The following is a 26,103-nucleotide window of genomic DNA, read 5'->3' as shown; positions in this document are numbered from 1 at the left end:
CAAATGTGCGTAGCAGCATTATTTAAAATAGCCCCAAAGTGGAAACAACCCAAATGTCTATAATGAATGGATAAACGAAATGTGGTACACCCATACAACGCAATATAATTCAGTCATAAAAAGGAAGGAAGTACTGATTCAAGCTACAGTCTGGATGAACCTGAAAACATTATGCCAAGTGAAAGAAGTCAGTTACAGAAGACCACGTGTTGTATGCTTCCTTTACATGTCCAGAACCAACAAATCTGTAGAAACAGAAAATGGATTAGTGACTGCCCAAGGCTTGGGGGAATGGAGGGATTGGGGAGTGACAACTAAGGGGTGTGTGGCTTCATTTTAGAGTGATGAAAATGTTCTGCAACTAGATAGTGGTTATGGTTACACAACCCTGAATATACTAAAACCATTGAACTGAATACTTTAAATAAATGAATTGTATGGTATGTGAATTACACCTCATTTAAGCTGTTAAGCACACACACACACACAAAGGTTCATGTGTCCTTTATTAGCCAGTTTTGAGCATGCAGAAGGACCCTGCCCAGGAGTCCACCTCCCCAGAGGGCAAGAGGGAACCTGCTTTATTACTATTGGAAAATGTGACTCAACACCAACGTGGGCCACCAAAAGAGCATATGGTCTCCTCTTCCTGGAGAACTTTATAAGGAGTTCCTACAGTCTTCTGGAGTGGGTTGGCCCTGGGTTACGTCTGAACCAGATGACTTCTTGATCCCAATTTCAGTAATCGGCTTTATGAAAGGAAGCCAAAGAGGAAGATAAAGGACTCATTTTCACATTCTCCCATATGGTTCCCCTTTGGGTTAAGCCCGGTTCCTCGTAACCCTGCACCACCCTAGTTTTCCTGCCTGTCTTCATGGAAAACATTGAGACACAGATTCCAGATGCTCTACACTTGGGGGAGTATAAAGAAGAGGGGACGAGGCTGTTTCTCAGCCATCATTACAGCCTCCTTGCCCCGGGGAAAGTGGGAAATATCCAGACAGGAAGCCAAAAGCAAAGGGAGTCAGGTGAAGATAATGTTATGTTTCTACATGATTCCAAGATGGCGCTCCACCACCATTGGTGGGGCAGTTGAGCATTACCCAGTATGAGCTACAGCCAGGAACAGTGGGATGTTGGTGCAGAAGTTTCCTTATCTGATTATGAAAGTCTTCTGCAGGCTGTTCAAATTTCTGCTTTTGTCAGAAATGGACATCTGCCCGCCCCACTCATTTCCAATTATCCCTCCGGCTCCAGCAACCTGCGCCCATTTGGCAAAGGCACAGGTCTCAGGAGAAGCTTGTGTGTCCACTGAAAGCACAGAGCTTGAGACTGTAGGAAGTCCTGACCACGGGTCTGCTATTAATAGGGAAAGCCACGTTTACGGGAGGGCAGCAGGGGGTAGGGCTAGCCGGCAGCAGGCTGTGGGTGGGCCAAATTCCCACACAGCTTTGAAGACACTCCTGGGGCTCCTGGGCCGTCAGCAGCATTCCAGACCTCCTCTCTCCCCACTCCAAATTTCTCATCCCACTCAGAGGAAAAATGTCCACAGGCCATAGGCCTTCTCCGCACCTCCAAGGGAACAAACAGATACATAAACAAAGGAAAGACAAGCAACAATAAGAGAGAGTGCAACTTTCAAAGCACATGTTTCCAGGGAGAAGAATCTAGGGTCAATCCGGAAGAAACAGGGTAAATGGCTATCTGGAGAACCGTGTGCTAGATGCTAAAGACGTTCTCTTTAACTTTAGAGGAACTGACACTCCACCCTCAAATTCTTGTTTCCAGTCTTGTGACCCCAGGAGCTATCCTCTTTCCCCAGAAACCAGGAGCTGTTTGCTCTGTACATCTTGCCTCCACCAGACTCTTCCATCCCCTCCATTTGGCCCTCTTCCCTCCTTCCCAGCACCCAGACCCTGCAGTTAGGCACGGAGGGGTTAGAATCCTTGTTCTCTGAGCTGTGTGACCATGGGCAAGTCACTGGATAGCTGTGTCTCCAATCTATGACATTCATATCCTGAGAATAATAATATAACTTACCTCATGGTGATGGTGTGAGGATTTAAAGAGAAATTATATGCACCGAGCATATAGTAAGTGTATGATCGTTTTTCTTCTTTTTCCTTTCTCCTCTTCTCTTTTATTCTTCTCACTATCTTTCCCTCCTTCCCTTAAAAGTTGTTAAACTTTTCCAGGCTCAAACCTCCATCTCCGCTTCAGTTGCAAGCTGGGAGTATGTCATTACAGCTCCTTTGCAGACCACTTCTGAACCCTGGGTAGGGACCTGCTCCACACCCAGCGGCCAGCTCTGCCAAACTCTGGAGCACTTTGCCCTGCTCTCTCGGGCTCTGCCTCAAACACGGAAAGTGGTCTTGGCCAATCTTACCACAGCTTCATTGGCAACCACTCATGACTTGCAGTGCCTTCTGCCTTGGCTGACACTCACCATGTTGAACCGGAAACACAGGGCACCTTTCAGCTGCCCGCCTTTGAAGACTCGAGCATCCTCCTCCAGAGCAGGCTGGTTTCCTGAGAGAAATACACCTCTAGTACCCGGTGCCTGTGCTCGCCGGCATCCTTGGCGTCCCTTGGCTGATGCACGCATTGCTCCAGTTGCAGCTCTGTCTTCACGTGACAGCTTCTCCCTATGCCCCTTCTCCTCTTCTTACACAGACACCACTCACATTGGATAAGGGCCACCCAAGTTCACCTGCAAGGATGTTATCTCCAGATAAAGTCAGAGCCACAGTCCTGGGGGTAGGACCTCAACTTCTTCAGGGTCTTGGTGCAACAAAAGTGTTGGGACATACTATAGCCACTATCTGGAACCATTTCAGGTCCCTTGAAGTGCCCTGAGGAACATGATGGGTGGGTCTTTGGTCAATTCTAGAACTCCACAAATAAGAATGCAGTGTCATCCTCTCACAGCAGGGCCCGTACATCAAAGCAAAACAGCCAGGTTATGTAACTTCCTTCCCTGGGGAGAGGGTGATCAAACACTTCCAGGTGCCTAGAAACTGCTGGAAAGCCTTGGCTCTGCCAGGAATGCTCACTAGGAAGGTTTTCCACACTGAGGCTGCTGCTTGTCCTGTCCCCGGGAAGTCCCTGGCCAATTGCTGCACAGCAGCCTGCCCTGCCTTTGCCCAGTCCCTGCTGCCTGGGCTTCATGGGTTGATGGTGGTCACCCTTTTCCTGAGCTTCTAGAGCAGTTTTCCCCAAAATGTGTGCTCCATGGAAGGCTGGTCTTGAGAACTGCTGCACAAAAAAAAGGGATTCTATGGTCAAATACCTTTAGAAAACATGGTATAATATATTCTTCCCCACCACACCCTACCCCTTGGAGATTCATAAATTGTACTAGCAGATGAAGAGATCTGAGAAAACTGTTTAGCAATGTTTGGCCCAGAAGCTCCCAGAACAATAGAGCACTGTTTGGAAAATGCTGTTCCAAGAGTGGTTCTGAGACCTGGCTAGACATCCAAATCACATGGGGAGCTTTTAAAATACTGGTTTTCATCCTCTGGCCTAGATTGGAGCAGGATCTGGCAGACAGTTTTTCAGTGTCCTCTGTGTGGGTTGGCACTGGCAGCCACTGCTCTAGGACATGGAGGTAGGGAGGTGGGGTGGGGGTGGGGGGCTTGGGAGGTGGGACGGGAAGGGCTGCTGCTCAGTTTGCAGTTATCTCATTCACTTAGGTATGTCCAGTGGAAGGAAGGCCCTGCCAATTAGAGCTCCCCTCTCCTTGGCCTGGTAGCCTGCTCTGGTAAAGGTACCATCAGGAAAGCTGCCTCGTAGAGCCCCTGTTTTCTTCCTAAGGCAATCTGGGAGGGCTTTTTGCTTACTTTTGGAGCACAAGTTCTAGGCCACAGGGAAGAAGCAGGGTTGAGAAGAATAATAAAGGGGCTGGAGTTGCACATCCAAAGCACCAGGCATGGGGGTCGGCCAAGAGTGTGTACCTAAGTCCTGCTTGGTCCTGCGCGGCCGCTATGGGCCTCTGTCTGCTCTGGGTACCAAACTGCATTGTATCTCCTTGCACGCTGAACTGGTTCACACCTGTATGCCCTTATCTCATAATTCCCTTTACTTATATCCATCCTTCGCCATTCTTTACTTGAAGAACTCTTTCTTCAAAATCCAGCCCAGGAACCATCTTCATCAGTAAATCTGTCCCCAAACCAGGTTGGGTCCAGCGCTCTTCCTCCATGTCCCCATAACAGAATCCCGTTTTGGCACACACTGCCGATGTGTGGGAAAGATGTGTTTATGAGCCATCTCTCCACCAACCCAATCCCAGCTGCTCTATACCTTAAGTTCTTTAAGGTCAAAGAGTATGTTTTATTCGTCTTCAAACACCCAGAGCCTAAATATTTCAAGTTTTCAATAAACATCGGTGGGAATTTACTGAACTGTTGATAACTTCTTGGGAAACAGGTTTAATTTATGCGATTAATCATATTCATGGTTTCATATTCAGAAACCTAAGCCAGTTATTTATTTTTTTCCTTTTTTCATACTTCCACATGAAGGACTCAGTTATTTCTAAGCCTTCCCAAGGGGGAAGAGAGAACAGTAAGTTGTTTAGAAATCATGCATTTGTAGGAACTTGGCAAGTGCTACTTAGGAGCTAAGGATAGGTGGGGTAGTTTGGATGAAGAAATGACACCAATTTTTAGCCAAAATCTTCACATTTTACCAAAAAAAAAAAAGTTTATAGAAAAAAAGTGCTTTCCTCTCTAAATTAAAATCTATTTTCTTTGTTTTTCAATGATCTTAATTTGTTTTATGTGGAACCTGGATGTCTGAAACATCATCAACAACATCAACCAAGACCCAGCAGGAAAGGTTAATAAAGGACCATTTATAGAGGTGAGAGGGAGCTAATGGAAACCAGTAAGAGATGATGATGCACCAGGAACCAGCAATAGCAGGAAGCCAATAGCACCCCTAGGCCCGAAGGGGCAGGGCCCAGAAAGGTTACTAGAATCTGGAAGGAAAATGACTGTAGGGGAAGGTCACCCAGCAGGGGCTGTGCCTTAGGTAGAAGAACAAAGCTGCAGCCAACCCATGGCCATCTGGGGAAGCTGGGGGAATAATAAACTCAGCCTCACTCTCCTCCAGACTCCCAGGCTCCTGCCAGCACCTCCCTCAGATGAACCCAACCAGAAGTCAGAAGGCAAAGGAGCTTTTTGATACAGTTGCTAATCCTCCTGGGACACAGGGCATGGGGCAGAGAGAAGAAAATCCATCTGAGAGGACAAGTGGAGAATATCCAGTGCACCAATCTTTGATTAGAAAATAAAGTCACATTTTTAAACTTAATGTCCAAATCATAGCAACTCTGAGACCCCTACATTCTCCAAATTATTCTTTTCTCCTCAACCCCTGAAGAGGTACATAAGCCCCAGATCCTTGCCTGCAGCTACGTGATATGGAATTGCAGTCTTCTTTTCAAATTCTAGGTCCTATGGCTAAGAGAGGATAGTTTTAAAGATTCTGGAAACTTATGACTACGTGCCCCACTGAAGTCACAGATCTAGCTGTCTTCTAAAGAAAAACTACTTCCTATCACCCATACTCCCCATTCCTCCATGACATACCTCCCATGTCATGAGTATAATATACTAAATTCCTGGAGCCCTGGTAGAAAAAGGGACCACTCCTGGGCACTTATACTACACATTAAACTAAGAAACATGCCTTTATTAGGATGACAATGTGTTTGATGTCTGGGTTGCATGTGAATTAAATAAAAGGAAGATAAAGAGGTAGGAAGGTAAAAAATTGATTCTAAGTCAAGGGGAATTTTATTGCTTTTAAAATTTCATGAACATTTTGGACAAAGCTTAGGTCATTTCTTAATCCAAATGGCATTGTCTTTCCCAAAATAGCACTGATTTTGTGATTTTGTGAGCCTCAGAGCTGGATTACCCACTTATCATCATGTATTATTTCCAATCTGTTCTAAACTGAAACACTATGTGCTATTGCAAAGAACCTATTGTGAAATGTATTGGCAACTCCCAGGCACTCCAGAGCGGGATAAATAGGTGACTGGAAACATGTGGTGCTGAAAATTATAATTCTTAAAGTCTTACTATCAATGTTTCAAGTCTAGGTTCCAGAATTTGGATTTTAAGAAATCTGGTTGTACAGTCACTGGCAACAATTATTTTTTTTTTTATGCTATCATTTGTTTTATTTCAAAACCTGTCTGCTCTGCATTGAACATCAACACAATCATGACCAAGAAACCCACAGTCCTGTCCTAGTAGGCATTGCATCCAATGTATGACTTGGGATAGATTATTATTTTTCACAATAAGAGGAAAAAGGGAAAGGACAGGAAAGAAGAAATGGATATTATTTCTAACTCCTGTTTGGGAATTTAATGATGAAACTGAAGACTTAAGCACATATCTTGGCCTGAGAATGTGTATGAATCAACTTCCACTTCTTTCAGCTCCAACAGGTTTTGGTGAAATTCTGTTTAATTTATATTTATTGACCGGATGCCTTTAGAAAGTTTTTCCCTGAAAGAGTGGTAGGTGAGGAGGCGATGCAATGTTGGATGCTTCTAACATCATCTAGTGCTGGTCAGAAAGTCTTTGGGTGTGAAAATGTTAGGGGCTGTATTACTTAGAATGGCTACAAGTAACTGGAAATCCCAAGTCAAAAAGCCTTATACAAAAAGGAAATTTTATTATTTCACATAACAAAAAGACCCGTGATAGGATGACTCCTAGATTAATAACATTATCAAGAACGCAACTACTGTCCATTCTTCTGCTTTCCTGTCCTTAGTATATCTATTGGCTTGTCCCCAGGTCAGTTCACTTTATGGTTATAAAAGGTAGTCACAGCTCTAGTGTCACACAGAGACACAAAAATGGCAAATAAAATAAAAGGGACTATCTCTTCCTTGTGTCTCTGTTTAAGAGGGAAATGACCTTTCTCAGAACCTCCCAGGAAACTTCTCATTTCTTGTTGGCCAGCATTGCATCACATGCTCAGGCTTAATCTATTCCCAGCAAGGGGACAGCGTCTCTCTGATTGGCTCAAATTCATAGAGATCCTCTCTCTGGAAGCTGGGGATGGTCCCACCTCCCTTGAAGCACAGGGGCCTCACCGAGGAGGTGATACTGAGGGAACTGGGGTTTTGTCAGGAGTGATGGCAAGTGCCACGCCTGTGGAGGGAGACAACCTAGCAGTGCCCACCACAAGAATCGACCACATGCCTGAGAAGGCTCTACAGACCTTGGGATAGTGGAAGGTGATGGGCAAGTCAGTGAACTCAGGTCAGCAGGTTTTCTCGGGTATTGCTGCCTTCTGCTGGAAGGTTCTCCACACAGGTGGGGGGAGCTCTGCTCTAGGAAACTGGATGGAAAACAAAGACAAACCCTGTAGATGTGCTTTCAGTTTTTGCTTACAAATGTAAGATAACTTTAGAATTTTATCTATATAAATCTTTTAAAGTATGGATCTAAAGAAGAGTAAAAAAGACAGAGTCTGTGCAGAGCCACCCATGTAAATTGTAGATGGGCAGTTTACCAAGAAAGGGGCAGGTGGGGGCAGACAACAAAAGACGTCCCTCTAGAGCTGCACCGTACGATGTGATAGACACGTCGTTGGTTCATTGTAAGTTTAAATTTATTAAAATCAAATAAAAAACTAATTTTTTTTAAAATGAGGGGATTGAATTCTTAATATCAAGCCCTCACATACTCTCTAGCTATGCTGTATGCATTCCTGGTTTTCCCAAAAATATTTTTCTTCTCGATATTCTGACTCATTAGACAACCATATGTCAGACAACAGACCACTTGTCCCTAGTTCTTAACTGGAGACATGTGGTCCCTACACCTCTGAGGCGGCCAAGAGCTTTCAGGTGAACACTGTCAGAAACCATCTGCAGGCAAGAGGACATGTTTGCCTTCCTGAGTCACACGTAGTCCTGCCCCTGATGGCTGGAGAACTGCCACTAGATAAAGTCTAGACTTGTTATCCCTCCCTAAGCACACACCTGCCGACGTGTGACTTACCACCTCTGGCCTCCAACCCCAGCCCTCTCTTTTTAGTCACTCACAGCCCCATTTTAAAGCCCATCCCTACCCCTTCTATCACCTGAGTTAGAACTTACTAACCTTTCATTAAGGTTTCACGAGTTTTTTTTTGTTTTGTTTTGTTTTGTTTAATTTAGGTACAGCTTAGTAATTTTCCAGCAGCACAGGTTACTGAGACAAATGCCAAATTGCCAGTCTTTTCATGAGTGAAGGCAGGGTTTTCTCAACTGAGCAAGCTATAGGTTGGCTTCCGGAGGGCAGCAAGCAAATTGGACCTTTAAAGCATCAAAAATGGAGCTTCTATGAACAGAGATGAAATCTCACTAATGAAACAGCTTAACTGCATCCAAAGTCACAAAGAGGGTACATTCTTGTTAACTGGAAGGCTTTCTAATGTCCTTCATTAAAGAAATGAGTGCGCCCACCTGTAGCATGTAGCCTTTTGGGTTAAAGTTCTGCTCGTGGAAGGCTACCCTTCCTTCAAGTCCATAAGAAGTTCCACCCAGTTATAAAAATGTCTTGCATACTCTTGCCCAAATAATTCATCTTCCTGAAGTTCTCCTGTACATACAGTTCACACACTTTAATTTATCATAATAGTGGCTTATCTTAACCAGGAAGACAGTATGATATAGAGGTTAAGGGCTCTGAGCTAGAGTGCCTGGAACAAATCTTGGTTCTGTTACTCACCTGCTGTGGGATTTGGGGAAAGTTATTTAATGTCTCTGTACATGTGTCTTCATCTTTGAGATGGTATAATTAAAGTATCTATTTCAGTGGCATGTTGTGAATGTCACAGGTAAAGCAATTGCTGTGTAGCAAGTGCCCAACAAATATTAGTCATTATTATTTTTTAAATGTTTATGTCCTTTGGCCCAGAAACTCTACTTTTAGGAATTCATCCTAAAAAAGTAATGTTGGATTTATAAAAATGGATATTCAATGCAGCATTTTTTAATGATATAAAAAACTGTGTATGGTCTAAGTATCCAAGAATAAGGAATGGATTATATAAATCCCAGTATATCCATAAAATGAAATATTATCCAGTAACTAAATATCAATCTCTGTATATGACATGTTCATGAAATATGGTTAAGTAAAATATAAAACAATATGCATTGTAGATACCATGTTTACAAAAAGGATGAGCATATGAGCAAAGAAAAGGGTATAGCAGGATACTCACCAGGGTGTTAATAGTGGCTAGGATTTTAGGCTATGTTTTCACATGCATCCTTCCTAATTTTTCTATAGTGAACATGGATTACTTGCAGTCCAGGTAAAAATCTAAAGAATCCCAAACTATCTTGTATTATTCATGCCCTGGATCTGTCTGACTGACCCACACTCAGCTTCCTGCTCAGACAGCAGGGGTGAGTCTGTTCTCTGACTGGGAGTGGATATCTGACCAAGGGCAGCCCACCCTTGGGTGGGCCTGGCAATCCTTGGGTGGGGCTGGTGACCCACAAGGTGCAAAGGGCTCTGCCCAGCAAGGCCATGGTAAGCCTCAGACTGAGAAACTCCTTCTGAGATCCAGACAAGAGAGCGAGTAATGGACGGAGCAGCCCAGCAAGTGAGGAGAACAAAGAAGGAACTCAGAGAAGGGACAGAGACACCAAAGAGGGGGAAGTGGAGGGAGAAAATGAAGTTCCTAGTGGTGTGCCTTAGGGTACTGGCTTGCTGGTTCCCTGACCAATTCTAGTCCACAGGTGTCCTTAAAATCACCCCCATTTTCTGAGAGTAGTTTTGAGCAAGTCTCTGTGTCTCACAGTGAAAACAACCTGAACTGCCACTTCCTGTGGCATTGTCTCCCTAAACTGTGGACTCCTTTAGAGCAGGCAGCATGCTGTCCATATCATAAGCATGCAGCTCAAGACTGGGCATATTTTAGTTGCTCAATTAATGCTTTAATCATTCATGTCTTCACTTCAACAAATATGTAATATGTGCTTAGGGTATGCCAATTACTTTTCTAAGCTCCAAGGATCCAACAGTGGACACATTAGACCAAAAAATCCCTGCCTTTATGGCCCAGGAAACATGGTAACACATAATGAATAAAATATATAGTATATTAGGTTGTGACAAGTGCTAATGAGAAAAATTAAGCAAAAATGAAGACAGAAAGTATAAAGGGTGGGGGTAAGATAAGAAGAGGGAATAGTAACTGTAAAGAGTACAGTCAATGAAGGGCCTCCCCAGGAAAATAACATTTGAGCAGGGTCCTAAAGGAAAGGAGGGGGCATGGCATGAAATTATTTGGGGAAGAACATTGAAAGATAGTGAGAACAGCAAGTGCAAAGGTCCTGAGGCAAAGAGAGACTGGTGTGTTTGAGCAAGAGCGATGACATCAACGTGACTGGAGTAGAGTGGGCAAGAGGGAAAGCGAGGCCCATGGAAGTGGCTTGAGAGTCTAAAACCAACATGAGTTGTGCTAAATTTGATGAGAAAAGGGCAGTGCAAGAAAGGTCAGTGGTCATTCCTGGAAAGGACATGTTGAGTTCAAGTCTTGACCTCCAGTCTGAAAGTGAAACCAGAGTCTTTGTTTTGGGTCATAGGTTTGGGTAGAAGAGAAGTCAGATGGCACAGGACATGGAAGGACTGTGGCTTTGCTCTGATGTGGACGTACGGGGGAAGCTTTTGAGCAGAGTAGAGACATGATATGACTTGGGTTGTTACCGGTCCTCGGGCTGCTGTGTGGTGGATAGACTGCAGGGAAACCAGGAAGCCAGCTGTTGCAGCAATCCAGGGGAGAGACGAAATAGTTCAGACAAGGGTGGTGGCAGCAGAGGTGGTAGAAAAGGCAAGGCCATATTCCAGATACAATTTGAAGGTAGAACCCCACAGCAGAAGTGATATTCTAGAGAGATATGACCCAAAACAAAGACTGCATCTTCACTTTTCAGTTTCAGATTGGAGGGCAAGGACTTCACCTCAACACCTGGCTCCTAGGAATGACCACTGATGTTTCTTGCACACCAACTTTGTCCTCCAGGATCTTCAGGTTTAGCATGACTCGGTTTTAGACAACAGGGCCATTCTTACTGGCTTCTACCTGGATAAATCTTTCTTAAACTACTCCTACCTTTCCTCCTTTCTGACTACTCACCAGCAATTATTTAAAGTAATTGAAAGAGCCACATTGTCCTTTTTGAAATCTGCTTATCAAGTCTTTAGCAAGTTCAGATCAAATAGCAAAATTCCCCTTTAAATGCAATCTACACATTTTCTTTGAAGATGAAAAACAGTTTCCCTAAAGCCTTGGAGGGGAGCAGGGCAGGGAGGGGGGAGGCAGTAAGGAATGTTACAATCAAATAGTCCTGGTAAAAAGGCTGTCGTTGGGTTGAAAGTTGGGAAGAACTTCAGAAAAGTCATTAAGTACCTTTCTATGTCATGAATTATTGTCAACAGTGTCAAACAGTGTCTTAAGGCCTCTAAGACTTAATATGTTTCTAAATATAGCTAATAAATGACTAGGAAGAAACTCAGACCCTGGAAAATCATCTCACTGAGGGTGAACAACATAATTTCTTTAGAGTCACTAAGCAGCCCTCCTCCCCATCTCCACCCCTGCCAACTGGAACACTGTTAATTGAAGGGAGACTGAAGAGACCGAGCAGCTTTGAAACATACATTTTCCCCCATTTTTCTAGCTTGTACCAAAGCATTCTGAGTATGAATTAATTACAGGGAGAAAATTATACTCAAAAGCATGCCAGGAATGGGGCTGTTGAACTTCTGAGTCAACCTGAACCAGAGTTAAGGTCTCCCAGCATGTATGGTTTAATTGCTCAAGGTCACATTCAAGGAGCTTACTAGATGCTGACAAGCTTTGTTGGAATTATAGGAATTTTTTTTCAGTCTTGGTCATGTTGGCTTACCTCACGGAGGAGTCACATTAACTATCAGAGCTCTGACTCCTCAGCAACCTTGAGAAGTTTTCCCAAACTCCTACTCACGCATTTGCTTTCCTGCCTGTGCTTGTTAGTTTTTCATCGAGTCCATAAGCTTTAGGGTCAGACAGTCTGGGTGTGAATTTTAACTTTACTACTTACTAATTGTTGGACCTTTAAGAGGCTTAACATCATTCATTCAGCAAACATTGATTAAGCACCTATGTGCCAGGTACTATAACATTGACGAGAACACAGCTCTTTGGGTCTTAATTTCTTCATATGCAAGAAGCACTAATATTCCCTCCCTTAAGAGTAAAATTAGTAGGAGGTAGGATTAGTGAGAGGATTAAATGAGATGTTCACTGAGCAGCCAGCACATAGTAGTTGCACAATAAATGATAGCCATTCTTGTATTGTTAATTTTAAAAGGGAGAAAGAAAGATTTTAAAAGAGGGACAGGGATATTTTCTCAACCCTCCATCTCCCAAGCTGACAGAGAAGCAAACCTGCTTCTCTTTGAGAAAGTAATCAAAAATTGGCACCAGAACTTCAGACTTTTTTGAAATGGGCTGTCACCAGTCCACGCCTATGTTTAAAATCTCAATTTTTTATTTACCACTCCCAGTAATCTACCCTGTACTGCAGCTGGGCTGAACCCATAAAGCTCATTGGCCTGCCATGCTCTTGATTGTCTGCCTCTGCACACACTTTGCCCCTGCCTCCACCCTAATCTTCAGGGTCATCTCCTGTTCACCCATCAAATCTCAACTTTAGTACCACTTAACTCAGCATCTTACTCTTTAGAGGTGGGACCTTCTTGATTTCCTCTTACTGTACCCCACACTTATTTTATCCCAGCATCTATACCCTATGGCATATCATGACTGTGCCTTTATCCAGTTCCAGCAGAAGAATATGAGCTCCTTACTGGCAGGGTGGTGTCTTATTATTTTCATTACCTGGCCCAATGTTAGTTGCATAACAGAGAGCCAATAAATGTTTGTTGCATGAATAAGGGCATAAAAGATTGAGCGAATGAACTGAATGCATCTTTCTTAAAATGAGATAGGAAACACAGTTTGTGAGAAAGCTCATTCTAGGATTATGGGGCCAAACAATGCATGCATGAGGCCATTGGCCAATAACTTTGAAAACACTATTGAATGATGCTTTTTTTTTTTTCTTTTCCAATAAAGCAGTACAGGGTTTGGAGAAGAAGTGGGGAAGAAGGTTATCTCTTTCAGAAAATGAAAAGCATCTATCATCTGGGCACATTTCCATCAGCTTTGACTGAGGATGTCACTTCTGCAGATATTAAGCATCCTGGGGAAAGAATTACCTGGCCAAATCCTGCTAAAACCTCCATTTTCAACTAACTCTGAGGGATGGATGTAGTTTAGGCCTTTGTGGTTCAGCTCAGCCAGGTCTGATCTGGTGGGATGGACTGTCCCTGACTGAGGGCTGTGTCTAAGTTTGGTGTCTAGTTTATAGATTTTATTCACCCATTCAAGCCAGAGGCCTCTTCAGGGTTTTCTTTTTAAATGAAAAGAATGACCATGGCTGATTTTTATGGATGAAGGAGGTTTATAAGCCCCAACATAAAAGTGCAATATTACTTCAGATCCCGCATGGAATAGGAGATTTCTTCCAGATTAGATGCTTATTACCATGTCCAGCTCAGCTCTAAAGGTTCTTTTGTAATTTGAGATGAAAACTCCATCCCTCCACACAAGCAGCCCTAGCTACAAACGTTGGAAGCCAGGCCCAGGCAAATTACTGCTCTGGATGTCTGTTAATCAAACCTCACACAGGCCAGTGCTCTTTGTCATGAAATCTAAAGGGAGATACTGCTTATTCTAGGTCATATGTGACCCCTTCAGCTTGATTTCAAGGGCAGCTACCACAGCTTCTCACCTTGAAAGCACCACAGATGAGATCACGGACAAGTGAGTATTTCCTACTTGTTCCTAGGAAGGCTCAGCAAACACAAGAAACCTAGAGGAAAAGAGACAACAGAAGTTTCAAATTTTTGAGTCAGGGCAGGTTTACTTCCTGATGGTTCAGAGACATCTGGGCCATCGAGAAGAGAGTCTTGGAATCCTGGGCAGGTCAGGCTGACCTAAGGAAAAGCCTGGGATAGAGGGAGGACTGTCTACTTATCCCAGACATCTGGGCTCCCCTTATCTTATCCTGTGTCTGGTGACCCAAAGAGATTTTTCTGGAGAGAGGAGAGTCTGTACATGAAGTTCAAGGGTCAGTATTCGGATGAGCAATGAGAAAGAGTTAATGTGCTACAGACACCAGATGAGTGGAGAACCAGAAGTGATCAGATGCTGCATGGAGTTCAAGGAAGTGAGTTTATACCTGACAAAGTTAAAGTTCCTACTTGATTTGACTTGAAAAGTCTCTTACTGCCAGGATCTGGATCTCAGCGATGAAATCTCTTGGCTACTCCCATGATTGGGGTCACTTCTGAAGCTGTTGCAACACAGGGTTATGACCACATGCTTTAACAACTATTTGGTTGTGTATGGTGTGGCATAAGTCATAGAAAGAAGAATCGACTACCACAACCGACTAAATTCTGTCATTAAATTTTCTTCCAATTTCCCATTTTTGAGATAGATTTAGCTTTAAAAAATATATGTTCACTTCTTGCTTTAGAGAAAAGGGATGAAAATAAATAAATCTCTCCACAGCCAAGCAAGGGCAAGAGAAAACTGGATTCTCTTTGCTTTGGACTCTTTAAACATATCCACCTTTAACAAATGTGTCAGTTAAGCACTGAATAGAGTATAATATTTCAGGGTATTCCAGACATGAATTGCCCAATATCTTATGAGAAAAGTCAACAGTGCTGGGATTAAAAAACTCCAAGTAGCTTGGGTAAGCAGAGATTTAACATAGAGGATCCCGCTGCTCACACGTCCCTTTGTGTACACGTCCACACATGGCTCTGGGCTCCACACATCCAGCCCTTGCTGCTTACCTTTCCTGCGGTTCCACATGACTTGCAGTCTGAAAGATACCTAAAAGGAAATGAAGGTATTATCTTCCCCCTGATTCTGCCTTCCTGCCACGTTCCTGCAGGTATTAAGGGCAAAGTTCTCCACGTATTTCCCAGATTTGTTACCATGGGGAGCCAGGGCAGGAATTGTCTTGTTTTTCTTTCCTCCAGCTACACCTAAATCAGTGTCCTGTAGGTCCATGCAGGAGCTGATTTCTCAGATCAGAGGCAAAGGAAGGACTGATTCCCTCCACATATGCCCAATGCACCCAAAGGCAGGGGAGAGCCTCCCCAACTTTCGTAAGGCCTCACTCCACCCTTTCCTGGGGCTCAGATTCAGTCTATGTTCCCAGCCTGCCTTCAGGAGACCACAGCCTCGGCCAGTGTTGGGAGGGGAATTGCTCATTTCCCAGCTGGGCTTTGAGAAGGTCAGCCCGGGGGCCTGGGTGGCCTCACCTAAGGGAACAAACAGTACACAGTCACCCCTCAACAACCCTTGCTCATGGAGGAGGAAAGATGCGAAAAGTCCCAGAAACCGCCCTCCTTGGCTTGGGACATGCTGTTTTATTATGTCCAGATGTTTTTCCTAGTAATAGTTGCTTGACTTAATGTTAGAAGGAGTCTGTGTTCCCTGAGCACACAGTGGACAAAGGCGAAATAATCTAGAAGTGAGCAGGAAAACAGTATTTTGAGATTAAATAAATTTTTCATTGGTTGGTCTCACAGTTGATAAACCACCTAGATTGCCAAGGAAGAAATAAACTATCCTTATTTTCTTTATGTAGAAAATTCAAGGAATCTCAGGGAAAAAAAAAAAAAAAACAACTCTTAGACCTAAGAAGTTAGTGCAGGAAGGTGGACTTGCTGGTCAACAAAGATACAAGATCAATCTACAAAAATCAATTTATTACTATATACTACCAATGAACTTATGGAAGCCAATATTAAAAACACAATACCATTTACAATGACTCAAAAAAAACCTGCTTAGCTTTAACTGTAACAAAAAACACAGGACATGTCTGCTGAATATTACAAAACACTGATGAGAGAAATCAAAGAGCATATAAATAACTGGAAAAACATACCATGTTCATGGATTAGAAGACTCATTATAGTAAAGATGTTAAGTTTCCCTGAATTGGTCTGTATGCTTAATGCAATTCATATCAAAACCTTGGCAAGACTTTTTGTAGACTTAGGCAAAACTATTGTAAAATTTATATGGAAAGGTGATGGAACTAGAACTGAAGCAATTTCCAAAAAGAAGAATAAAGAGGAAGGAATCAGTACTGATTTTAACATTTACCACATAGCTAGAATATCCAAGACAATATGGTATAGGTGGAGAGACAGAAACATAGATCAATGGCACAAAATAGAAAAATCAGAAATAAATTCACAGAAGTACAGCCAACTGATTTTGACAAAGGGAAAAAAGAAATTCAATCGACAAAGAATGGTCTTTTAAACAAAATCAGATCATAGATTCAAACGTAAAACTCTAAAACTTTTAGAAAAAACACAGGAGAAAATCTTCAGGAACTGGAGCCAGGTGAAGAGTTCTTAGACATGAGACCAAAAACACAATCCATGAAAGAGAAAATCAGTAAGTTGTACTTCATCAAAATTTAAAACTTTTGCTTTGCAAAAGACTCTGTAAAGAGGGTAAATACAGAGAGGGTAAATATTTTCTACTTATCTATACTAGTAGAAAATATTTGAAACCATGTATCTGACAAATTACTTGTATCTAGAATATATAGAAAACTCCCCAAACTCAACAGTAGCCAGGGGTTAGGGATGGGGGTGTGTGACTGTAAAGGGGTGGCATGAGGGGGTTCTTTGCAGTGAGGGAACAGCTCTGTATCTTGATTGTGGTGATGGCTACACAAATTCACTCATGTGATAAAATTGTACAGAATCATATGCAAAGCTGGTAAAAATCTGAGTAGGTTCTGTGGCTTGTACTAATGTCAATTTCCTGGTTGTGATATTGTCCTATAGTTACACAGATGTTACCATTGGGGGGAACTGCATGAAGGGTACACAGGACCTCTCTACTATTTTCTGCAACTTCCTTTGACTCTATAATTACTTCAAAATAAAAATGTTTCAAAACTGTTGCCTGTATGGTCCTCACAGGTAATAATCCACTCATGATAAAAGACTAGACCCTATTTTCCCACTCTAGATGCAGATCCTCACTGGTAGGGGCTGGGGTTTATATCTCTTTGTGAACCCCGTATTCTGACCACAGACAAGTGCTCAGTATGTTTCTGAAGGATAACTGTCCTAGATCTCCATTGGCTCCCTCTTCCCACAGGGATCTCTGTCCCCTGTGCCTTTACCTAAATCTGTCTGGGGTTTTCATCAGCCAGGTCCTGATGTGATCCATTTATTCCAGATTTTTCAGATCCTGCCAGTAACAGTAAGCAGGGGGAGTTGATGAAGCTATTCACTTTCCCCACATGTTGCTGACAAAGGAATATTCTGTTCTCTGCTTCCAAGAGAATGTAAGCTCTTTGAGTCTGGGTCTCTTTCTGTGCACCGCTGTATCCCCAGCCCCTAGAATACCTCCCAATACATAGTAGGGACCCAGAAAATATTTTTTTGACTGAGTGACTGAATGAGGATCCATTTTAAAGAAATGAGAAAAAGAAGAGCAAAATTAATCTGGCATGCAATGGTCAGCAGATCTCCTTCCAGCAAAATGGAGGCAGCAATCCTTCTACACATCTTATGCAAGTCTCACCTCTTTCAAGAAGACTTCGGGGCTACCCTGTATGCAGCAATTTCTCCCTCTCCAGAATTCCTGCAATTCCTGCAAAGAATAGTCATTGTTTTGTGCACTCAGTTCAACTCTATTCAAAAACATTTACTGAGTCATACTGTGCCTGCTCTGGGGGTTCACAGATGAGCAACGCCACCTCCCTGCCCTGAAGAAGGCCCCAGCTCTGTAGGGGAGACAGCCAGGCAGATTGTTCCCACTGGGGAGACCAGGGTACTCTCACAGCATGGCAGAGAGGAATCCCAATCAACCCGGTCTCAAGTCATCAGGCAGATGGGTGGATGGACAGACAGACAGGCCAATAATCACTTACCAAGAACATATTGTATCAGACACTGTGCTATATAATTATATACATCATCTCATTGAGCTTCCTACAGCCATGTAAGTTTTATTCTTTCCACTCATCCAAATCTGGGAGAACAAGTAGGATTGGGCAGGTAAGAGAAAGGGAATAAAATGTATTTCCTGGCCAAAAGAACATCATAAGTGAAGGCAAGGAAGTGCATACCAGGTGGGCGTCTAGGAACCCACCAGCACAGATAATTTTATCACTGGGGTGAAAACTTCACAGAGGCAAAAGTGGGAAAGGAACCAGGAGTTTTCACAGGAGCCCAACACAAAGTATTGTTTGCTGTGCTGAAGAATGCCAATGGCCTTCGGATTGGGCTCTACTGAAGCCTGCCTTTCGCAACGCTGCATCAGGGTTTCCCCAAATGTTTACTTCGAACTTCATTCAAAATATTTTTTGAAGAGCATTGCAGCAGATGCTGTTGGTGTCCTGCCCATCTCCCCTGCCTCCTAACATTTCAGTGCACACCTGTGTACTTTAAACTGCCAGCCCTTGCATTTCTTTGAGAGCTTTCTCTGGCCACATAGCTGGTTGCCCCCCCACACACACACCTCCCAGTCCCAAAACAATGGAATTGGTTGCAAATTCCCAGCTCCATTTCCATTTCCCCTTGGGAGAAATAACCCTGAGCCATGTGCCCTATGCTGACTCCCAGAGTTCTCCAGTGGGATTAAGTCCTGATTGACCACAGAGGAAATTTACTTGATAATCTTCCTTTCATTGGCTGCTTTCCATTCCCAATCTCACCTCCAACTTCCCTGCAGGTGTTTCCTGGGAGCTCCTCCCAGATAAAGTGCTTACACTTAAATCCTTGCTTCAAGGTCTGTCTCTGGGGGAGTCCAAACTAAGACATACACATATATATAGACAGGCATAGAATATCTCTGGTAGGATTCAAAGAAACTGGCAACAGCAGAATAATTTATTAGTTGGGGATGGGGTAGGGGAAGGATACTTCTTAATCACTAAATATCTTTTTTACCTTTGGGTTTTTTGCACCATGTCCATGGATTTTTTACTTTAAAAATAAAATACTTTTTATAAAGCTATCCAGAATAATTAAAATCATTAAAAATAAACTGTACATTCACAAAACATAGGCACATGTGCTTTGTATCAAGCTTTAATGCATTGGAGACCACCAAAGCATCAATCCATGCTGCCAGGCAAATGTTCTTTGATAGAGTCAACAGAATTTTATCTTTTCCGCTAGTTGGCTCATAACTTTGAATATTTAATAAAATGTCATGGATTAGAACAACTTTACCTCTGTAACTGGTGGTTTCCTGAAATTCAGGCCTGAGCATGTCCTCCTCTCCCAGCAACTCGTACAGTGTGCTCCGTGGCAGACGTGAGGGACACTCAAGCAGATTCACGCCGGCAAAGCCCAGTTGATCACATTTTGTCCCCGCTGCATAAAGGTTAGCTATGCAAGCAGGATAATTTTGCAATAGCATCTCTCCCAAGTTTGGGCTACTTTTGATCAGACTTTCACATCTTTCATAAGGATTGAAAGCAAGTAGATATTGTTACTGATTTCACATTAGAATCAAAATCTCCTCCTGTTACACATTCAAGGTCTTGGACCCATTTAATGGAAGAATATCCTGAGATCACAAGGCAAGCTGTTTAAAAATTTAAAAAAAAAAAAAAAAAGCAAAGTAAAGCTGTTGCCATTTCTGACTACTTATCTCTATGAATCAAACTTTCTCAATCCTGGGCAGCAGAAACAGACAGGAACAAATTGGATACTAGGGCTGATCGAGCTGCAACCGCATCCAGGCCAGTCAATGTCAAATGTTTATACTTTTCAAATGGCCTCATTGTTCAGAGTGGTTGGCTTTATAACAAGTTAATGCTAAAGATGAGTGCCTGTACGGTGCATTTCTACCAATAAACAATAAAATATCTCTTGTGTCTGTTTTCTCTACTATAGTTCAATGTAATATTTTATTTGAAAAATGTCTTATCTTTCCAAAAAGTCCAGCACCTCCACGATGGATGATGGTGCTTGAACAGGCTCCCGTGTGGGCAAGCGCTGTGGTCAGATGTCTGTGTTTTGAAACAGGCCACCCTGGCAGCTGTGTGGGGAATGGACTCCAGGGAGGGAGCCTGAGATCAAGAAAAACAACTGAGAGGTGGCTGGAAGTCAGGCTGGAGATGAAGATTTGGGATTGCCGGCTTATAGGGGCTGGTTGATGTCTTGGGTGTAGCTGTGAGCGTCCGGGTGGAATGTAGAAAACAAAAAGAGCAGTGGCTTAAGGACAGGATAGGAGAAGCCCGTGCTGTGGCACCTCAGCCTCTCTCCTTTATCATTTATTATCTTCCCACAACATAAACGTTGGAAAAAGACTTTGGGTTAAACGACCTTGAATCCCCTATAGGGTCTAAAATAAAAATCTGCATACAGCAGCTACTCTACAAATGTTTCTTGGTTGACTGATTTATTTATACCAGAAGGCAAGGGACTGTATTACAAGGAGAATCTCATTTTAACAAATTTATCAAAATTCTCATGTTATATCTAAACTTGTTTAAATATTTTCATCTAGACAGAGGTAGTAGCTGGCAACTTTTTTTTAATGATCAAGATTTTTTGTTGGATAAAGGTGACACGCTCTGGCTACGTTTAAACATCATATTTTGCTTAAAAAACAAAAAGGAAAGAAATAAAAAAATATGTAGTTTATATTTAACCAAACCCCTCACTAGTCGCATCATATGGAGGTACATAATAGGTGTGCCATACATCTTAGTTTCTTTTGCCACTGCTAATGGTTAATAACTGGACTCTGAATAATTCCTTTTGTTCCCTCTAGCTGCCTTCTCCACTCTCCTGAAGGCTTCTTCCTGGTTTCCAAAGCAGAGTTTAAGAGGTTGAGAGGGCCCCAGCCCCTCAAAGCTCTGCCCTGAGTGGGGATCTGGAGGAGGACTCTCAGCCTTTCATGGTGAGCCTGGGTCTTGTGCTCCCCTGCCCTCCCAGTTTCTTTTCCTAGATGGGACAGAACCACCCAAATCAGAGAAAAGTCCTCTGCCAAGAAGCGATCCTTGTCCTTCCCTTCTTAGGAGGGACTTCCCTGCTCACCCCACCTCCCTGTCATGATGGCGGGATGGATGCTGACCCATGCTGGGACACTGCTCACCACTGCATGATCTATTTATGCTAATTTTCCACCTTCCCTCCATAGAATAAAGCTTGATAAAGGAAGGGAAATGTGAAATCTATTGACTTCACCGATGTATTCCTAGCACCCAGCACCTCGCAGTCCCTTGGTTAATGTCTGACTAATAAATGCCTGAACTTGCAGGGCCTTGCTGGCTCAGCACCTCTTTCTGTCCTCATTTTTATCCGCACAAACTCAGGCTGAGATGGATGTCCCCAGAGGTCTAGAATGGGGAAAGAAGTTGCACCAGGCAGCAATGGGGGGAGGGAGGGTAGCTGTCTCAGGGTGGGAGGGGGACTCCCAGGCTGATCCCAAGCCCGGCCCTCAGGCCACACACCCCCAGCCTTAAAGCTCAGGAACTTAACATTCAGGTGCCTTCACTTGCAATTCCAAAGTCCTGTACCTCATTTTATATTTGAAATTGCATATTCTTTTTCTAAATGAAGCAGTCCCCAAAGTGGCAGCCCACTCCTTCCTCCACCCTGCACCCACTCCCAGCCTCCCAACCCTGCTTTATGCTAATTTTCCACATCATTTGCCACCTGCTAACATATTTCCTATTTACTTCTTGTTTGTTGCCTGCCTTCCCCCGCTAGAATGTAAGTTACACAAAGAAAGGGAAATATAAAATCTGTTGTGTTCACTGATGTATTCCTAGGACACAGTAGCCACTTGGTTAATATTTGTCTAATAAATGTATGAAATTCAGGGCTTGAAGCAAAGGCCCAGCCTGCTGTGGTTTGAGGCCAGCTCTGGCCAAGGACCAGCCAAATGAGATAGAGAACCATTGCTTTGTGGCCAGGCCAGGACCCCAGACCCCAGACCTCAGGCCGAGGCACAGACACTGGTACAGCCAGTCCCTGCCTGTTGGTCTCGGGATGCATCATTTGGCCCCTGGATAGTGCTGCTGCCTAAGAACTCCCCAGAAATGCCGAGGCTGGAATAGGAGAGGAACTGGAGACAGTTCAAGCATGTCTTTCTCAGTGGTGCTGGGGACTATGAGACTTTTCGTATGCAATGTCCAGTCATAAAAAATTGTAGCCAGTTACCAATAGAGCAAAGTGTTGAGTTGCTGATGGAAAGAACAGAGATGTTTACTCAGAGATGGTGCTAATTTCCTGCCTTTCCAGTGGCTGCTGGACTGGGAACCGCACATCTGGCCGACACCCAGGGCCTGACTTGAGCATGTGGTGATGGAGCTACTGGGTATGAGGGCCTTGTGTCATTTTAACCCCCGGGACACATCACTGATTGGCATTTTATCCTGGCGCCGGGAAGAGGATGTGTGTCTATGATGTACAGGGTGTGGATGACAACAAGATGTCCACAGGACACCCCCTCCCTGGGTCTGGCAGTCAGCCAGTCGGGACCCCCTCCCCCCCAGCCCCAAAAGACAGTGCTGATGACATCACGGCAAACCCTGGGCTTTATATAGCATCTTACAGTTGTCAAAGCTCTTTGTCATAGCCTATTTCGTTTTATTGTCATCCAAACCTGTAAGAAAGATAGGGTAGGAATTTTTACCCATTTTCCACAGGAAGAATGTGAGCTCAAAGGTTAAGTGATGCACCAAGCTCATAGCGCTAGATGACATCAAAGCCAGACTGGCTTCTGCATTAACAGCTTCCTTGACAATTAGATGTCCCCATCCTGTGTGCTCAGCTATATGGGCCTTTGACACCCCTGGATTTAACACTTACAGCTTCAAGTATTTCCTAGAAATCTCAAAGCCTGCTGAGTGCAGTGACATCCCTGTGCTGTGGCTGAATTCAAATCCTCCACCTGTGAGGCTGGCACAAGGGAGTGAGTCGCTGGGCTGACGGGTGAGCCTAGCTGGCCTCCCAACACCCGTGGCGCACATGGCTTGCTATTCTCGAATCACTGGTATTGGCTCTGAACTCTCCAGCAGTGATTAATTTTTTTTAACCATCAACTGAGTCAGCTAAAATGAAAGAGACAATTGACATGTGAATTTCATGATCAGGAGTGTGGCCTCAATGGAAACAGTACCTGCAGGTGCCTTCTATTATACACTTGCCAAATGTCAGACATTCTGTTTAAGTGCTTTATATATATTAACTCATTTATGCCTTCCCACTACTCTATGATGTAATATTTTTATTCCCATTTAGCAGATCAGGGAACAGAGGCCTAGAGAGATTAATTTATTGCTTAAAGACTTACAGCTGGTTAGCAATAGAGCCCACACTCAAATTTTGAGTCTGTTTGGCCAAACCACATGGTCTGAGACTTGATATTGTACTCCACCTCGTTGGAAATGTGATCTAGTGGCCTGTATGAGTCTGTACAACATTTCCAAACTCAAGATCTGTGGAGTTGGAAAGCTCGCAAAATTACCTCATCTCCTCTCTTCTCTTTTCCTCATTCATTCTCTTCACACACACACACACACACACACACACACACACACACACACACACACACACCTGTCTCTCTCTCCTTTGTTCATCTCTGTCTTTATCTCCCAATTCTGCCTCTGATTCTTTCCCCTCTTACCTTAGGGCCTACTTTCCTTACCCTCTCTTTCTTGGCCTGACCTGAAAACTCAAAGTTCTTCTCCCTTGATTATACAGAACAACTCATTCGTTCAACAAAAAGTTATTGGGTATCCATTTCACACCAGGCTCTGTTCTAGGCACTGGGGAAATGACAGTGAACAGAATAGACCTGAATCCCTGACTTCTGGAAGCTTCCATGTTAGTGGAGAGACAAATAATAAATAAATATATAAGGTGAAGTCAGGTGTGATAGGCTGTGAAGGGAAGTACGATGGAGAGGAGAGAGTAATGGGGGCTACTATTGGAGATACGAGAGCAAGGAAGTCCTCCCAGAAGAGAAGGCGTTTATGGAGAGACCTGAGAGGAGTGAGGAGGGAGACGAGTGACCATCAGGTAAGAACATCTCTGGTGATGGGAATGAGCTTGGCATAGGGTTGCTAGAGTTAAAAAAAACAATTAGACACCTAGTTAAATTTGAGTTTCAGATAAACAACTAATTTTTTAGCATAAGTATTTCCCATGCAAGATTTGGGATATACTTATACTTTAAAAAATATCCATTGTTTATCTGAAATACAAATGTAACTGGGTGTCCTGTATTTTCTCTGGCAACCTTAGCTTGGTGTATTTAAGAAGTGGCAAGAAGACCGCTGTGGCCACAGTGGAGAGAACAAGGGAGATGAGGATAAGGAAGCTTGGAGAGGGGAAGGGGTTGGCATTTCAAAACCAGAGAAGCCATCTTTGTAGGCTGTCAATTCTTCCCAGTGGAATTTTCTCCTGGTTATTCAAGAGAGAAACATGTGCTAAGTGCTATGAAAGAGGAGATAAAAGAGAGGGCTAAGCTAGGCTTGTTCACAAAGATGTTTGCATTTGTAGCACCCCTTCTCCAAAAAAAAGGTATAGCCCCTTGGAAACCCCTGGCATCACCTTGCTCTTGGGTCCCTTTCCCCAGCCAAGAAGCTAGATCCTGACACTAACAGAAGGCAGCGGCACTTTGTTCATGTGAGCCAAAGAACAAAGATTAAGTGTATAAGGTGACCCAGGCTTCCCCTATCTCATCTCATGATGGGGTAAAGTGGGGAGGTAGAATCAGAGATCTCCAGCATTCCTGACAGCTCTGGGCAGCCCAGACAATGGCAGACCCAACAGGGAGTGAAGCATTTGCTATTGCCCACGACAGTTTATGTGGGTGTCCTGAGCTGGAAGGAAACCTTGGTGATTGACCTGAGCCATAATTATTAAGGTTGAAACGGAAAGTGCCATTTGCGGCTAAGATGAAAGTAGTGCAAGGGGCCTTATACTGCCGGATTTTCTGGGATCTGGGGAAAAGCAAGACAAACAGGGGTAGACATTTCAGAGGAGTTCCACTCTAACTCCTACTTCACAGGTCACTGTGAGGATTAAATGATGTGACTTATGTAAAGCACTGTGCTTGGTGCAGATGACATGAAATGTTAAATTTCCCTTCCCATTTCTCCCCTCCCTTCTGAAGCTCTGGGACTGGAGGGACATGGAGAGATCTGGGGCAGTCTTGAGGCTCAGCACAACAATGTCTGTTTCTTGTAAATAGAGATGAAAGAGCCTGGCACATAACAGTGGCCCAATAAATGTTATGAGAGTAATATGGAAATAAATGGCCTCATTCCCAAGGTTCCCCTGTAGTTAGATTTCTCACATTCAAACCAACAGAAAAGGAAACAGGGCCGCCTGCGTGGGGCTATAGGGAATTAGGAGCAAGCTGTTCCCTGCCCTTCCCAGTCGGGGGATATTGCTTCATCCACTGACTGAAGTACAGGCTAGGGAAGGGGTGGGAGCGGCTTGCCAAACAGCTCCCTTATAAGGACATTCACCAGCCGGCCAGGTGTGTCATCCCGGAGCCCAAGAGGAGGCCCCGTGCGGTCCCCGGTGAGTCAAGGGCCGTGTGGATGGTACAGCCTCAGTCACATGAGTAGTAAGTGAGAGTCTTCTCAGGTCCCTTTACACGTTCCCATATGCTTTTAATTATTATTCCATTTACCTTTTCTATTGCAAAAAACAGAAAAAGGGATTTTTAATTGGGGAAAAGTTACTTGTAAGCTATTACTTCAGTAGAATAGGAAAGTCTCTGCTTTTTTGGGGGGGAAGGGAGGTGGGGGGTTGATGAAGAAAACATAGCTCTGGGGAGATTCTCCCTTGAGTATCACACAGTACCTCTAGGACAAGGCAATATCCAGCAGTGATAGCCGAGGGCAGCTGCTAGGTAGCCCGGTTTCCTCCTGTTGAGAGGATTTAACATTAACAAAGATAATCCAGGTGATGGAGAGGTGCCTGG

General features: G+C 43.7%; 1 long non-coding RNA gene across 1 annotated transcript; it reads right to left on the bottom strand.

Moving 5' to 3' along the window:
• Window positions 1-498: 498 nt before the first annotated feature.
• Window positions 499-15,061, bottom strand: LOC119518550. The gene is made up of 5 exons (XR_005213801.1): window positions 14,949-15,061; window positions 13,874-13,954; window positions 7,255-7,374; window positions 2,041-3,255; window positions 499-1,572 (listed from the first exon to the last, which is right to left on the bottom strand). It is a non-coding gene; the product is annotated as an uncharacterized LOC119518550 (long non-coding RNA).
• Between the last annotated feature and the right edge of the window lie 11,042 nt (window positions 15,062-26,103).

This window comes from Choloepus didactylus, chromosome 2 (assembly GCF_015220235.1).
Source record: "Choloepus didactylus isolate mChoDid1 chromosome 2, mChoDid1.pri, whole genome shotgun sequence".
NCBI lineage: Eukaryota > Metazoa > Chordata > Mammalia > Pilosa > Megalonychidae > Choloepus > Choloepus didactylus.
Note: the sequence above shows the minus strand (reverse complement) of the source record. Positions and strands in the feature narration are given on the sequence as shown.